Below are 12884 nucleotides of genomic sequence, written 5' to 3' on the forward strand. Positions count from 1 at the left end.
GCCTCCTTGGCTTAAAATTTTATAAAATGTGATTTTATTTTGCAATGGTATCTGTTTTATATGAATTGTTGTTTTGTATATTTTTTTATATGAATTGTTGCTTTTACATTTTTTTTAGGCATTGAATTTTTGCCTATTTATTGTAAGCCACTTTGAGTCCCCTCGGGGAGAAAGGCGGGGTAAAAGTGATGTAAATAAATAAATAATACAAGAATAGAAGAGAATATTTTGGATGACAGCTCCCAGAATCCCGAATTCCCATTGCCACAAATTGAAAATTTCCTAGCTCTTAGCATCTCTTTTTTTGGCTGTAGTGTCAAGTGGACAATAGGATGGAAAGTAATGATGGGGCAAATCAGTAACTGTGGGTGGCTTATTCTTGAACGACGGGCAACCTGAGGTTTTGGGTAGCCATGTATGGTTGAAAGCTTATTTTTAATAGTAAATCATTATTAATGGATCAATCTAAGTGCTATTGCTTGCACAGCTTTGCTGGTTGCCAGAAATTCAAGGACACAATGGACTTTTCAAATATTGCAGGCTTACTTGTGATGCAATTTGGCTTCCTTTTCCCCCTGGTGAATCACTGGATGGTGCTGTTATGTCACCAGCCTCTGGAATCCAGTGATTTGTCATTTGAGTAATTACACTAATTACAATCCTCTGCTAGACAGGTATGTTCCCTAAACTACAGCTATCTTAGGTCATGTCTACATTGTAGATTAATGCAGTTTGACACTACATTAAATGTCATGACTGAATGCTGTGGTGGTGTAGTTTTACAGGGTCTTTATTACTACTCCCATGATCCCATCGCATCAAGCCATGACAGTTCAAGTTCAGACTGCATTAACTCTACAGTGTAGATTAGGCATGGGCAAACTTGGGGCCGTCTGGGTATTTTGGAATCCAACTCCCACAATTCCTAACAGCCGGTAGGCTGTTAGGAATTGTGGGAGTTGGAGTCCAAAACACCCAGACGGCCCAAGTTTGCCCATGCCTGGTGTAGATCAACCCTTAGATACCTTGATTTTATCTTTAGTCCGCCTCTTGTGATGATACCTTGAGAATGGTAGTTTATGGTAATTTTCTAGCATTTTTGCAGAGAATTCTAAATGCCTCTGCAAACTACAAATCACAAATCTTCTACAGGTTGAAGATATGGCAGTTAAAGAAGTATGAAAAGCACGCAATTAAGTAATGTGGTCTGGTTGTACTCTAGGTCTATGCAAATCTGAGTATATATACTAACCTATTTCCTCTTCCTCTTTCCCTCACTGTGTCTCATCCACTTGAGATCTATTTATCTTAACTTTACAATGTACTGTTGTAAATTTCAGTTGGGCCCACATGAAGACTGCTACCCAGTCCATATTTATCCGTTAATACCTTGGAAGATATCAGATCCAGTCTCGATTTGGAAGCTCAGTAGAGGATGCATCTACACTGAAGAATTAATGCAGTTTGACACCACTTTTAACTGCCATGGCATCCTGTGATTTATACATTGGTGAGGCACCTGCTCTCTTTGGCAGAGAAGGCTAAAGCCCTAGTAAACTACAACTCTCATTTTCTTTTGTGTCAGGAGCAACTTGAGAAACTTCAAGTTGCTTCTCGTGTGAGAGAATTGGCTGTCTGCAAGGACGTTGCCCCGGTGGAGCCCCGGTGGCGAAGTGTGTTAAAGCACTGAGCTGCTGAACTTGCAGACCGAAAGGTCCCAAGTTCAAATCCCGGGAGCGGAGTGAGCGCCCGCTGTTGCTCCAGCTTCTGCCAACCTAGCAGTTCGAAAACATGCCAATGTGAGTAGATCAATAGGTACCGCTCCGGCGGGAAGGTAACGGCGCTCCATGCAGTCATGCCAGCCACATGACCTTGGAGGTGTCTACAGACAACGCTGGCTCTTCGGCTTAGAAATGGAGATGAGCACCAACCCCCAGAGTCAGACATGACTGGACTTAACGTCAGGGGAAACCTTTACCTTTAAGGACGTTGCCCAGGGGACACCCGGATATTTGATGTTTTACCATCTTTGTAGGAGGCTTCTCTCATGTCATGGAGCTGGAGCTGATAGGGAGAGCTCATCTGCGCTCTCGCCAGGTTGAATTCCAACTGTCAACTTTCAGGTCAGCAACCCAACCTTCAAGTCAGCAGTCCTGCCAGCACAAGGGTTTAACTCACTGTGCCACCGGGGGCTCCTACAACTCTCATGATTCTATTGCATAAAGTGGTGTCAAACTAACTTAAATTTACAGTATAGACACACCCAGAGTCAGGCCCCTTGGCATTCCTAATGTGGTAACTCACAGTGTGTCCCTCCTCATGGGTCTCCTCCTGTACCAGAACATACCACAATACTGCAGCTAAACACAGGAAAATAAGAACAGTGTATGCTTGAATCATGTGCAGAAGAAACCACGTGTTTCAAAGCTTTATTGCTGTTAAGTAATAATTCTCACCAGAGCGCAAGCGCATCAGAAGGTCCAAAAAGTCAGCATAGTTTTGTGTATGCTGGATTTCGGAAAAAAACGTTTTCGCGGTTATATCTGATTATAGGGATATTATTGTAAAAAATAAAGGAATTCAGCTGGGACATTGCAATTTTAATGAAATTGTAACATTCTGGTGTTGTTACCTGGCGTGGTTTTCATCCTTCGCACTTCCCTGAAAGGATGCCGTTGTTCAGTCTGGTTATTTCTTAGAAGGGAGACTGCTAAGAAATTACAAAGACAGATATCAACTGTTATGGTAATACAGAATTTTTTTGAATGTCATTAAACCTATATTTAGTTCAATGCGTCAATCAATATAAATACAAAAACAAAAAGGCATTACTATACAGTAAAACAAAGGACTGTTACATTCACAGTGAAAAGAATATTTTTCTCTCGAAATACGAATTGACTCCTCTTCTCGTAAACAGTAATTGTTCTTTACCAGGAAGTAGTAGACTCCAAATACATGAATTGACTCCTCTTCTTATATATATATATTCTTTTACGAGACTGCCAAACAATGCCTGGCTTTGTAGGCTTTGTTCAGAGGGAGAAAATGAAACACCTCCTTTAAATCAACATTGCCACGAAAACACTACTCATAAATGTATGTTTAAAAGTTGGTTTTTCCACCTAGTTGGGCACAGACAATAAGTAAGAAATCGATTTTCTGTTTCTGCAAACCTTTGCACTCCTTAGTAAGCTAGAACAATTTTTTTTGAGGGTTTGGAGACTGGGAAAGGAGGTCTTTTCTTTCCAGAGGGAGCTCACGTGTATTCCTTTTGTCCCAGAAGGTTGGTGAACCAAAGAAAGACGTTATCCAGTCTGAGTTTCAAAAGATAGGGAACCAAAGGTCGACCAGGACTGTGCTTTGGTTGATCTTCACAGAAGGTGCATCTACATTGTGCAATGAATGCACTTTGACACTTTAACTGCCATGGCTCAGTGCTTTGGACTCCTGGGAGCTGTCCTTTTTACAAAGGTTTTTGACAGAGTGCTGTTTCCTTACCAAACTCCAGATCCCAATATTCAATAGCCTTGAGCCAAAGTAGTTAAAGTGGTGTCAAACTGTGTTGATTCTACTGTGTAGATGCACACGAAGTCGGGGCTGTTGTGAATACAAATGAACGTGTAGAAGAGGGAAAGGCCAGTTTTGGAAGCGGAGATGAAGATTCTTGTAAAACTATCACTTGTCAAACAGTGAAAACAAGTGGTGGCAAGTTGCTGAACTTGCTAATCCGTGGAGGGAATGAACGCCCGCTGTTAGCCTCAGCTTCTGCCAACCTAGCGGTTCGAAAACATGTAAATGTGAGTAGATCAATAGGTACCGCTCAGGCGGGAAGGTTGTCCATAGACTCTCCAAGGACATGTGGCTGGCATGACTGCGCTCCATGCAGTCATGCTGCCCACATGACTTTGGAGGTGTCTACGGACAACACCAGCTCTTCGGCTTAGAAATGGAGATGAGCACCAACTCCGAGAGTCCGACACGATTAGACTTCATGTCAGGGGAAAACCTTTACTTTTCCCTTATGGAGATGGATTTAGTTCTTACAGCCCTTCCCTGAGACAGATACCTAAAAATAAAAAGCCACCCTTCCCTGTTATTGATTAAGAATTGCACAGTATGTAAGAAATAATATTTATTATTACATGATTTTGTATATACTAAAATAGTGTTAAATTTTATTTATTGTGTCAGAAGCGAATTGAGGGTACATTTACAATGTATTTCAAAACAGAAACAAAGTTTAAAACTTTGCATTTATACTAAGTGCTCTGACTAGAAACTGGCTAATTGGAGTGCTTCTGGTGTCGCTGTGAGAAGCTGCATGTGGCAGGGCTCAGGTTGCATTGTAGTAAGTGGTCTGTGGTTTGCTCTTCTCCACACTTGCATGTCGTGGACTCCACTTTGTAGCCCCATTTCTGAAGATTGGCTCTGCACCTCGTGGTGCCAGAGCACAGTTTATTCAGTGCCTTCCAAGTCGCCTAGTGTTCTTAACTCCCTGAAGGCAACTAATATGATAAAAACAAATACAGCAAGAAGTACAGATGATTAAAAGCATGCTTTAGAGAATATGAAAAGAAACTTCCATTTGACAAGCTAATAGGATCCAGCACCTTAGAAAATTAAATTAAGTGCAATGCAAAAAAAAAAATCCAATAGATCTAAAACAATTCCTCTTTGAGTCTCATTTAAGAGAGGAAAGCAAGCTAATAATGATGCTGATGATAATATCCTCTGTTAAAGAAAATGCTTTGTATCGTGAGAGTTCATCTAAGCGCACAAACTCCCTAATCCCCTTTTCTTCAATGCCTTCCTTCTTCCATCTAATCCTTTTGGCACTGAGTGAGCAATTCGAAATGAACTATCTTGCTTGCTGATCGATCGGCATGTCCTGTTCTAGCTCTTTATAATCACCCACAGTATTCTCCCAATTCCATATTGTCCCCAGATACCTCTGGAAGCCACACAAACAGGTCTGGATTGTGACAATGGTTGAGTTTGTGTTTCTTTTTGGATTATTTTCTTTGTGCCGCCAGAATTGGGAGTGGACAAGTGTCGGCACAGAGACTGGCCATACAAGGCCAGCCCTATTCAAGCAGGAACTGTTTGCCACATTCTCGTTCCTTCCTGCCCGAGCTGAAATCGGAACGCATGACTCAACACATGTGCTGCCAGTAAACAGATGTTTCCAATGGGGAGAAACACCCACAAATGACCCTCCTTGTTGCATGAATACAAGGAGGAACCTCTTGCTCCTTATGACTGGAAGTCTCTCTCTTCCTATGTCCATTTCTCTGCTGTTGCACCATTTCCCTTCCCTTTGCATCACAGCCCTTCCCACTGTCTTACATCCAATGAAGGGCTTTCCTGGCTCACACACCCCTCCAGTACAGAGGCCAATACGAATCCAGAAAAACTGATGTAACCGCTACCTCTCAGTTATGCAAAGCCAGAAAGCACCGGTATTTGGACTCTTTGCATCAAGACATTACGTCTAGTCTTTAACTTTTTTTGCATCAAGACCATTCTGCAATGTTTAAAATTTGTTCTTTGACCCCATTTTTTTGCTGATGCCCTCTATCTGAACCCATAATCTCCTGTTTTCTTTTGCCCCAAGGTCCCTTCTTATAACCAACCTGGGCACAGGTCCCAGTTTTTCTTATATACAGGGACAGTCCCAGGTTTTCTATTGCCAGTTCTTGGTAAATTATTGTACTAAATTTTATTATGTCTAACCCATGGAACCGATTGCACGCAGGTAGTTTTGGCTGATTCCCTTATTTATATAATGCCAACAATTTATGAGTTAAAAATCATAAAGAATACAATGATTAATAGTAACCCAGATAATGTAAGAAACTAGAAAGCTAGAGAAGGCTGTTTTTTAGAACTTTTAACCTTTCCACTGCTTGAAACTACTCAAAGGCACAATACAATAATGCATAAGAGACTTTAGGGGTGTGACTTCTTTGATTGAGGATGCAACCGCACTGTAGAATTAATGCAGTTTGGCACCACTTCAACTGCCATGGCTCAAGGCTATGGAATCTCGGTATCTATAGTTTGGTGAGACACCAGCACTCTTTGGCAGAGAAGGCTAAAGACCATGTAAAACTACTACTCCCAGGATGACATATGAAAAAATGAGTGTGTGTTTTCTACGCCAAGGCATTACTAGTAGTTTGTATCATTCAGATGTTGAAAAACAACCTAAAGGATTCAATGTATTTCTGGAAAATGTGAAAATAGACTTGCTTTTCTTTAAAAATCCGCAATTGCAGTGGCTTCTAATGTCCTTTATGGACCTTAGAACTAGGAATAATTAGGGTTTAAAAATAACTTGGCTCACATGGCACTCGCATGCCTATTTTTGCTTTTGAAATACTGTTTCTGTGGCGTTCTCAGAGAAAAGGAGCGTCAGAGAACATACTCCTCTTGTCTGTAAAGGAATGGAGACAGTTTCTGTGGAGTCACCATAAAACAGGATGATCTGGTGGCTTTGATAACTGAGCCCGGGGGCATGTGGCTTTTGTTTCCCATTATATTTGCTATCATGACCCTTTTGCTTTAGGCTCAGAGTCATCTCTCAACACTCAGTGTGTACTAGAAAATCAATGTGAGCAGTAGCTATACTTGTGGCCGGGCTGTGGCGCAGGCTGGTTAGCAGCCAGCTGCAACAAATCACTCTGACCAAGAGGTCATGAGTTTGAGGCCAGCCCGTGCCTGCGTCTCTCTCTGTTCTATGTTATGGAATTGAATGTTTGCCTTATATATGCAGTGTGATCCGCCCTGAGTCCCCTTTGGGGTGAGAAGGGCAGAATATAAATACTGTAGTTTAGTTTGTGTCCTGTTGTGCTTGGTATTGAAGTTGTTTCACTACAGAGTCCCTAAGACACCTTCTAGGCAGATTCTCAAGACTTGGAAGGGATCTCATAGGTCAGGCATGGGTAAACTTTGGCCCTCCAGGTGTTTTGGACTTCAACTCTCACAATCCTAACAGTTTGCCCATGCCTGTCATAGGTCATCTAGTCCAATGTCCTCCTCAATAGAGGATTTCTAGCTACATCATCTCCAGTGAGGAGCCGTCCAGCCTCTTCTTGAAGACATTGTGAGAAGGAGATCCTGACCACCTTCTCTAGGCAATTGGTTCCATTGTCAAAATGCTATTGCTACAGTCTTCCAATGTTCTATCTAAGGCCCCTTCCACACAGCTGAATAAAATCCAACATTATCTGCTTTGAACTGGAATATATGGCCGTGCGGACTCAGATATCTCTGTTCAAAGCAGATATTGTGGGATTTTCAGCCTTGATATTCTGAGTTGTATGGCTGTGTGGAAAGGCCCTAAATCAACCCTCTTGTAACTCAAAAACCATTAAACCAGGTTCTGCGTTGGAGCACAGCGGAGCAAAGAACAAACACACCTCCAAGGATCATCCTGGATGTTGGGTGTCTGTTTTGCTTTGCTGTAACACTGAGGGTCTCAACCCTGCAGTGTGTATCAGAGTGTCCAGATTTGGCATTTGTGTGCGCAAAGGGAGTGAATTGACCACAATCAGGAGTGACCACTAGTTAGCCATTAACCTTGGAGTGTGCCTGGGGCGAGAGCTCCCTGTCTTACGCATGGAAGGTGAATGACCTAAAGTTTACAACAGGTGGATTTGGAAACTGTTGCAGTGAGGTTTTGCAATCCTGGCTTGCCTTTGGCCGCTAATATTTTTCCCTATGCTGCTGAATTCTGTGGATCAAAAGGCCATGAAAAGCAGAAGAACAATGTCAATTGAAAGTGCTGTTTAATCTGACCAGAACATGTACCTACAGGAGTTTTACAAGCCCATGTTTCTTATTAAAACTTCCAGGGAGGGAACAGTTTGTCTTTAGTGAGACAGGAATGCAGTAAAATGGATTTATTGCAGCTTCTGGTGTTGAGCGTTATGTAAGATTTTGGAAAACTTCCTCTTTTTTTCTACTGCAGCTCTCATTCTCACGGTCAATGTTTTGGAGAAGTATAAGTTCAGAACAAGTAACATTTCTCCAGTCTAGGAATAGCACCATGCTCTCCTCAAGGTTTCTCTGAGCTGCAGGAGTAAAAATTGCTTGCAGGTTATGAAAAATAAGCAAAGTTTTCGAGAAGTGTGGTAGCCCTATTTATGGTCCAGTGCTTCTCTCTTCCCACCTACAATGTTCCGTTCCCATGGGCAGCTAGACTGCAGATAATTTTTTTCCATTTCTCTAGCAGCGTCTGACATAATGAAATGTTTGTTATTACTGTGTAAAACCAGTCAGCTTGAGTGCGGTGGCTTTTTGCCAACCACATCTTCCTTCTGACTGACTTCTCAACATCAGTTGAAAAAAAAAGCAGTGGTTTGAATACTGAACTATCTCTAGAGACCCAGGTTTGAATCTTCCATTGGCCACAGAAACCTATTTGGCAAGCCATACTCTCTCAGTCTCAGAGGAAGGCCACGGCAAATGTGCAGACAAACACGTCTGCTTCCACTTCAGCTGTGACAGCTAGGACTGTGGTCGTTATAAATAGATTTACTCTTGATTTCTAAATAAAATCATATACTATTAATTGCCTACCTTTCGCATCTTTGGAATTTCTGAAACTTTTTACTCACCGAAATTTTTATCAAATATTTATTTATTTATCGTGTCAGAAGCAAATTGAGACTACAGCTATAATGTATAAAGAACCACAAACAAAGTTAAAAACTTGGCATTATGCTAAGTTTCCTTTGACCAGAATCTGGCCACTTGGAGTGCCTCTGATGTCACTGTGAGAAGGTCCTCCATTGTGCAGGTGGCAGGACTCAGGTTGCATTGTAGTAAGTGGTCTGTGGTTTGCTCTTCTCCACACTCGCATGTCGTGGACTTCACTTTGTAGCCCCATTTCTTAAGATTGGCTCTGCATCTTGTGCTGCTGCAGTCTGTTCATCACCTTCCAAGTCACCCAGTATTTATCAAATAAATATGTTTTGACAGTGGGATGATTGGAAGCTTTGGAGAATGTCGAAAAAAACTCTGATACGAAAATAAGTTACATTGGATTTCTCCTGAATTTCTTTTCTGCTGCCCTCTTTTCCTATCAAAATTTTGGGGAACATGGCATCCAAAATTCTGGAAATTTGACACCTGTACTCCTCATGCATAAATATTGTTCTCCTCCATTCCAGTTCAGTTGTGTTATAACAGTCATATTCGTGCAGTGGCTTTGCCGGAAAGCCCATTAAGTGTGTGTGAGAGAGAGATCTTAGAGCTTCCAAGAAATATTTTAATAGCTTTAATCAGCAGGGTTAGAAGTTGACGTCAACAAGCTCAGCATGAGATGTGTACAACATCTTTTCATTTCAGTTTCACGGTCTTTGTGTGTGTGTTTCCCAGGACCTTGCCACATTTCTATGGTTCTTCTTTTCCCATTCCAGACCCAAGAAATGGCAGCCCAAGGACATTGCCTCTTAGAATTAGATTAACAATTGCAGGGTATTTAGATCCTTTCACATTTTAAGTACAGGCTTTCCCAAAGTTACGAACAAGATCGGTTCTGTAGGTTTGTCCGTAAGCTGAGTTTGCATGTAAGTTGGAACAGTTGAGCCTCCAGTGGCTTAGCGGATTAAACCATGGAGCTGCTGAATGTACTGACTGAAAGGTTGGCGATTTGAATCTGGAGAGGGGGGTGAGCTCTTGCTGTTAGCCCCAGCCTCTGCCAACCAAGCAGTTTGAAAACAAGCAAATGTGAGTAGATCAATAGGTACAGCTTCGGCAGGAAGGTAACAGTGCTCCATACAATCATGCTGGCCACATGACCTTGGGGGACAAGGCTGGCTCTTTGGCTTAGAAATGGAGATGAGCACCAACCCCCAGAGTTGGACACAACTAGACTTTATGTCCACCTTACCTGGAACAGGGACGTTTTCTAAGTGTAACTCCAGTCATATATATAGAGCTTTGGATAGCACAGGGAAGGGTTAACACCCCGTGGGGTTTGTTTTGCTATTTCATCTCACTTTATTTCCCTGTGATAATTGACTTTGGAAAAAAATGGCTTGTTGTGGAAACAAGGATTGTAGAGAAAACTCCAGTGGAGACACCTTTTCCCTATGACAGTAACTCTTTCAGGAGCTAATGTCTTTTCTGAGGGGTAGATTTCTCTTACCTCCTGTTGTCTCATCCCCGTTCTTAACTATGAGTCGTTTGTCAGTCAGATATTTGAAACTCAGGTACTGCCTGTCCTAGATAGAAATGGTGAACCCCACTTTTGAGACACTTTATGCTTTTGATACATGTTGAAATAATTAAAAAATCACAGGGTCTGTTGAAACCATTCAGGGCTGTTCATAAGTAAGTAAGTAAGTATAGGTAGGTAAATGGTCCCCATTTGATACTTGAATTTTAAAATTATTATTTGTGGTTTTTCACTTTCAAGGGGATCCTGTGCTCTTAACCTTAGTGATAGTGAAGGGCTGACAGTGTTTTCCCAACCTATATATAGTGACTTAAAAGACCTTTAATCTGTTATTTAGCCCCAGCTGGGGCAGACCCATTGAATTGCTTGTTGAACAGAGAGTTGACATGTAGGTCAATCCAATTGATTCAGTGAGATTAATTATTTGGGATTAAAAAGAGAATTCGGGACACGGTGTTAAATCAGCATGATGGACAAAAAGTTCACAATCAGAAATTCCTTTTGCAGAACCTCATGTTTCTGTGGACTCCAAAACTTCTTTTAAATGTAGTGTGAAAAACTACTACTGTGTATCTCTCAGCACTGGCTTCAAAAAAAGCCATTTCTGAGTTCTTCCGTTCTGTTTGCAGACAGGAAAAAGGATCTTATCTCCTGGAAAGACTTGAATATCAGGAGGAAATTAAGGGGGACTCTACACTCCAGAATTAATGCAGTTTGACACCACTTTAACTGCTGTGGAATCCGTAGAGCTGTAGTTTTACAAGGTCTTTCACATTCTCTGCTAAAGAGTCCTGATGCTTCACCAAACTACAATTCCCAGGATCCCATAGCACTGAGCTTTGGCTATTGAAGAGGTTCCAAACTGCATTCATTCTACAGTGTAGATGCATCCAGAGTTTTGTCTGCACATATTTTAGCGCTTTTACTTTTCGACACCCATTTCTTAGCCCAGTGACACTGACTTGCTTATTCTTGGCTGCTCTGTTGACTTTATGGGCATGGTTTCTATGCAGTTTGATGCCATGGTGATTTGGTCTAACTGTTTATGTGAGGAATAATTTAGATTACTTCCTGCTGGGATGTACATACAGTCTAGTCCCATTTCCATCCCATGACTTTATGCCAAAGAATTGAGGACTAACTCCATGCAGCCATGGAAAATTCAGTGGGCAACCATGGGCAAGTCACACTCTCTCAGCCTCAAAGGATGGCAGTAGCAAATACATTCCAAACAGATCGTGCCAGGAAAACCACCCCATCATTGCCTCACCTTAGTGTTGTCATAAGTCAGAAATGGCTTGGAGCCACACATCAAGGATAATCTCTGTGTTAGTTCCCATCATGGAAATCTACAAAAGCAATTGTCACCTTTCTGGTTCCTTGAATGGAAAGTTTTTAGGGTCGATTATCAAAATGCCTGGAAGAGAAAGAGGAGAGCAAAGAAGGGCACTTGCTTTTATTGGCATGTGGTTGAAATGCAAGTCCTGTTCTTTCAAAAAATATATATCTCAATCCACAGTGCCTTTAGACCAGTGGTTCTCAACCTTCCTAATGCTGCGACCACTTAATACAGTTCCTCATATTGTGGTGACCCTCAACCATAAAATTATTTTTGTTGCTACTTCATAACTGTAATGTTGCTACTATTATGAACCGTAATGTAAATATCTGACATGCAGGATATATTTTCATTCACTGGACCAAATTTGGCACAAATATCCAGTATGCCCAAATTTGAATACTGATGGCTTTGGGGTGGATTGATTCTGTCATTTGGGAGTTGTAGTTGCTAGGATTTATAGTTAACCTACAATCAAAGAGCATTTTGAACTCAACCAATGATACAATTGAACCAAATATGGCACACAGAACTCCCATGGCCATCAGAAAATACTGGAAGAGTTTGGTGGGCATTGACCTTGAGTTTTGGAGTTTTTGGGGTTTTTTTTCGTATCAGGAGCAACTTGAGTCGCTTCTGGAGTGAGAGAACTGGCGGTCTGCAAGGACGTTGCCCAGGGGACATTGCCCGGGTGTTTTGATGTTTTTACCATCCTTGTGGGAGGCTTCTCACATGTCCCCGCATGGAGCTGGAGCTGATAGAGGGAGCTCATCCGCACTCTCCCCGGGTGGGATTCGAACCTGGCAGCTTTCAGGTCAGCAACCCAACCTTCAAGTCACTTAGTTCACTACTCCACCTGTAGTTCACCTACATCTAGAGAGCACTGTGGACTGAAATAATGATGGATTTGGACCAAACTTGGCATGAATACTCAATATGCCCAAATGTGAACACTGTTGGAGTTTGGGGAAAATAGACCTTGACATTTGGGAGTTGTAGTTGCTGGGATTTATAGTTCACCTACAATCAAAGTGCCCTTTGAACCCCACCAACGATAGAATTGGGCAAATTGGGCTTTAGGTGGGAGGATTCACCATCTATCTTCGAAAAGGAAAAGGACAGGCGGGGAGATCTTCAGATTTCTCTGCCATAGGGGTTCCTACGACCATCAGAAATATGTGTTTTCTGATGGTCTTTGGCAACCCCTCTGACATTCCCTCACAACCCCCTCCCCCGGGGTCCTGACCCCCAGGTTAAGAAATGCTGATTTAGACTCAAGTGTTAGTACTGAACGAGTAGGAAGAGAAGAAAACCTGGAAGTTCATCCACGCAAATGCAATTATACTGCTGTTATCC

At 41.9% G+C, this 12884-nt stretch overlaps 1 protein-coding gene and 1 long non-coding RNA gene across 2 annotated transcripts in view; one reads left to right on the top strand and one right to left on the bottom strand.

Moving 5' to 3' along the window:
* pnp (purine nucleoside phosphorylase) overlaps window positions 1-12884 on the top strand; it is a 28714-nt gene that overhangs the window by 3933 nt on the left and 11897 nt on the right. The window lies entirely within an intron of this gene.
* Window positions 1658-3083, bottom strand: LOC134299890 (uncharacterized). The gene is made up of 2 exons (XR_010007140.1): window positions 2935-3083; window positions 1658-2710 (listed from the first exon to the last, which is right to left on the bottom strand). It is a non-coding gene; the product is annotated as an uncharacterized LOC134299890 (long non-coding RNA).

Source organism: Anolis carolinensis, chromosome 6 (genome assembly GCF_035594765.1).
Source record: "Anolis carolinensis isolate JA03-04 chromosome 6, rAnoCar3.1.pri, whole genome shotgun sequence".
Taxonomy (NCBI): Eukaryota; Metazoa; Chordata; class Lepidosauria; order Squamata; family Dactyloidae; genus Anolis; species Anolis carolinensis.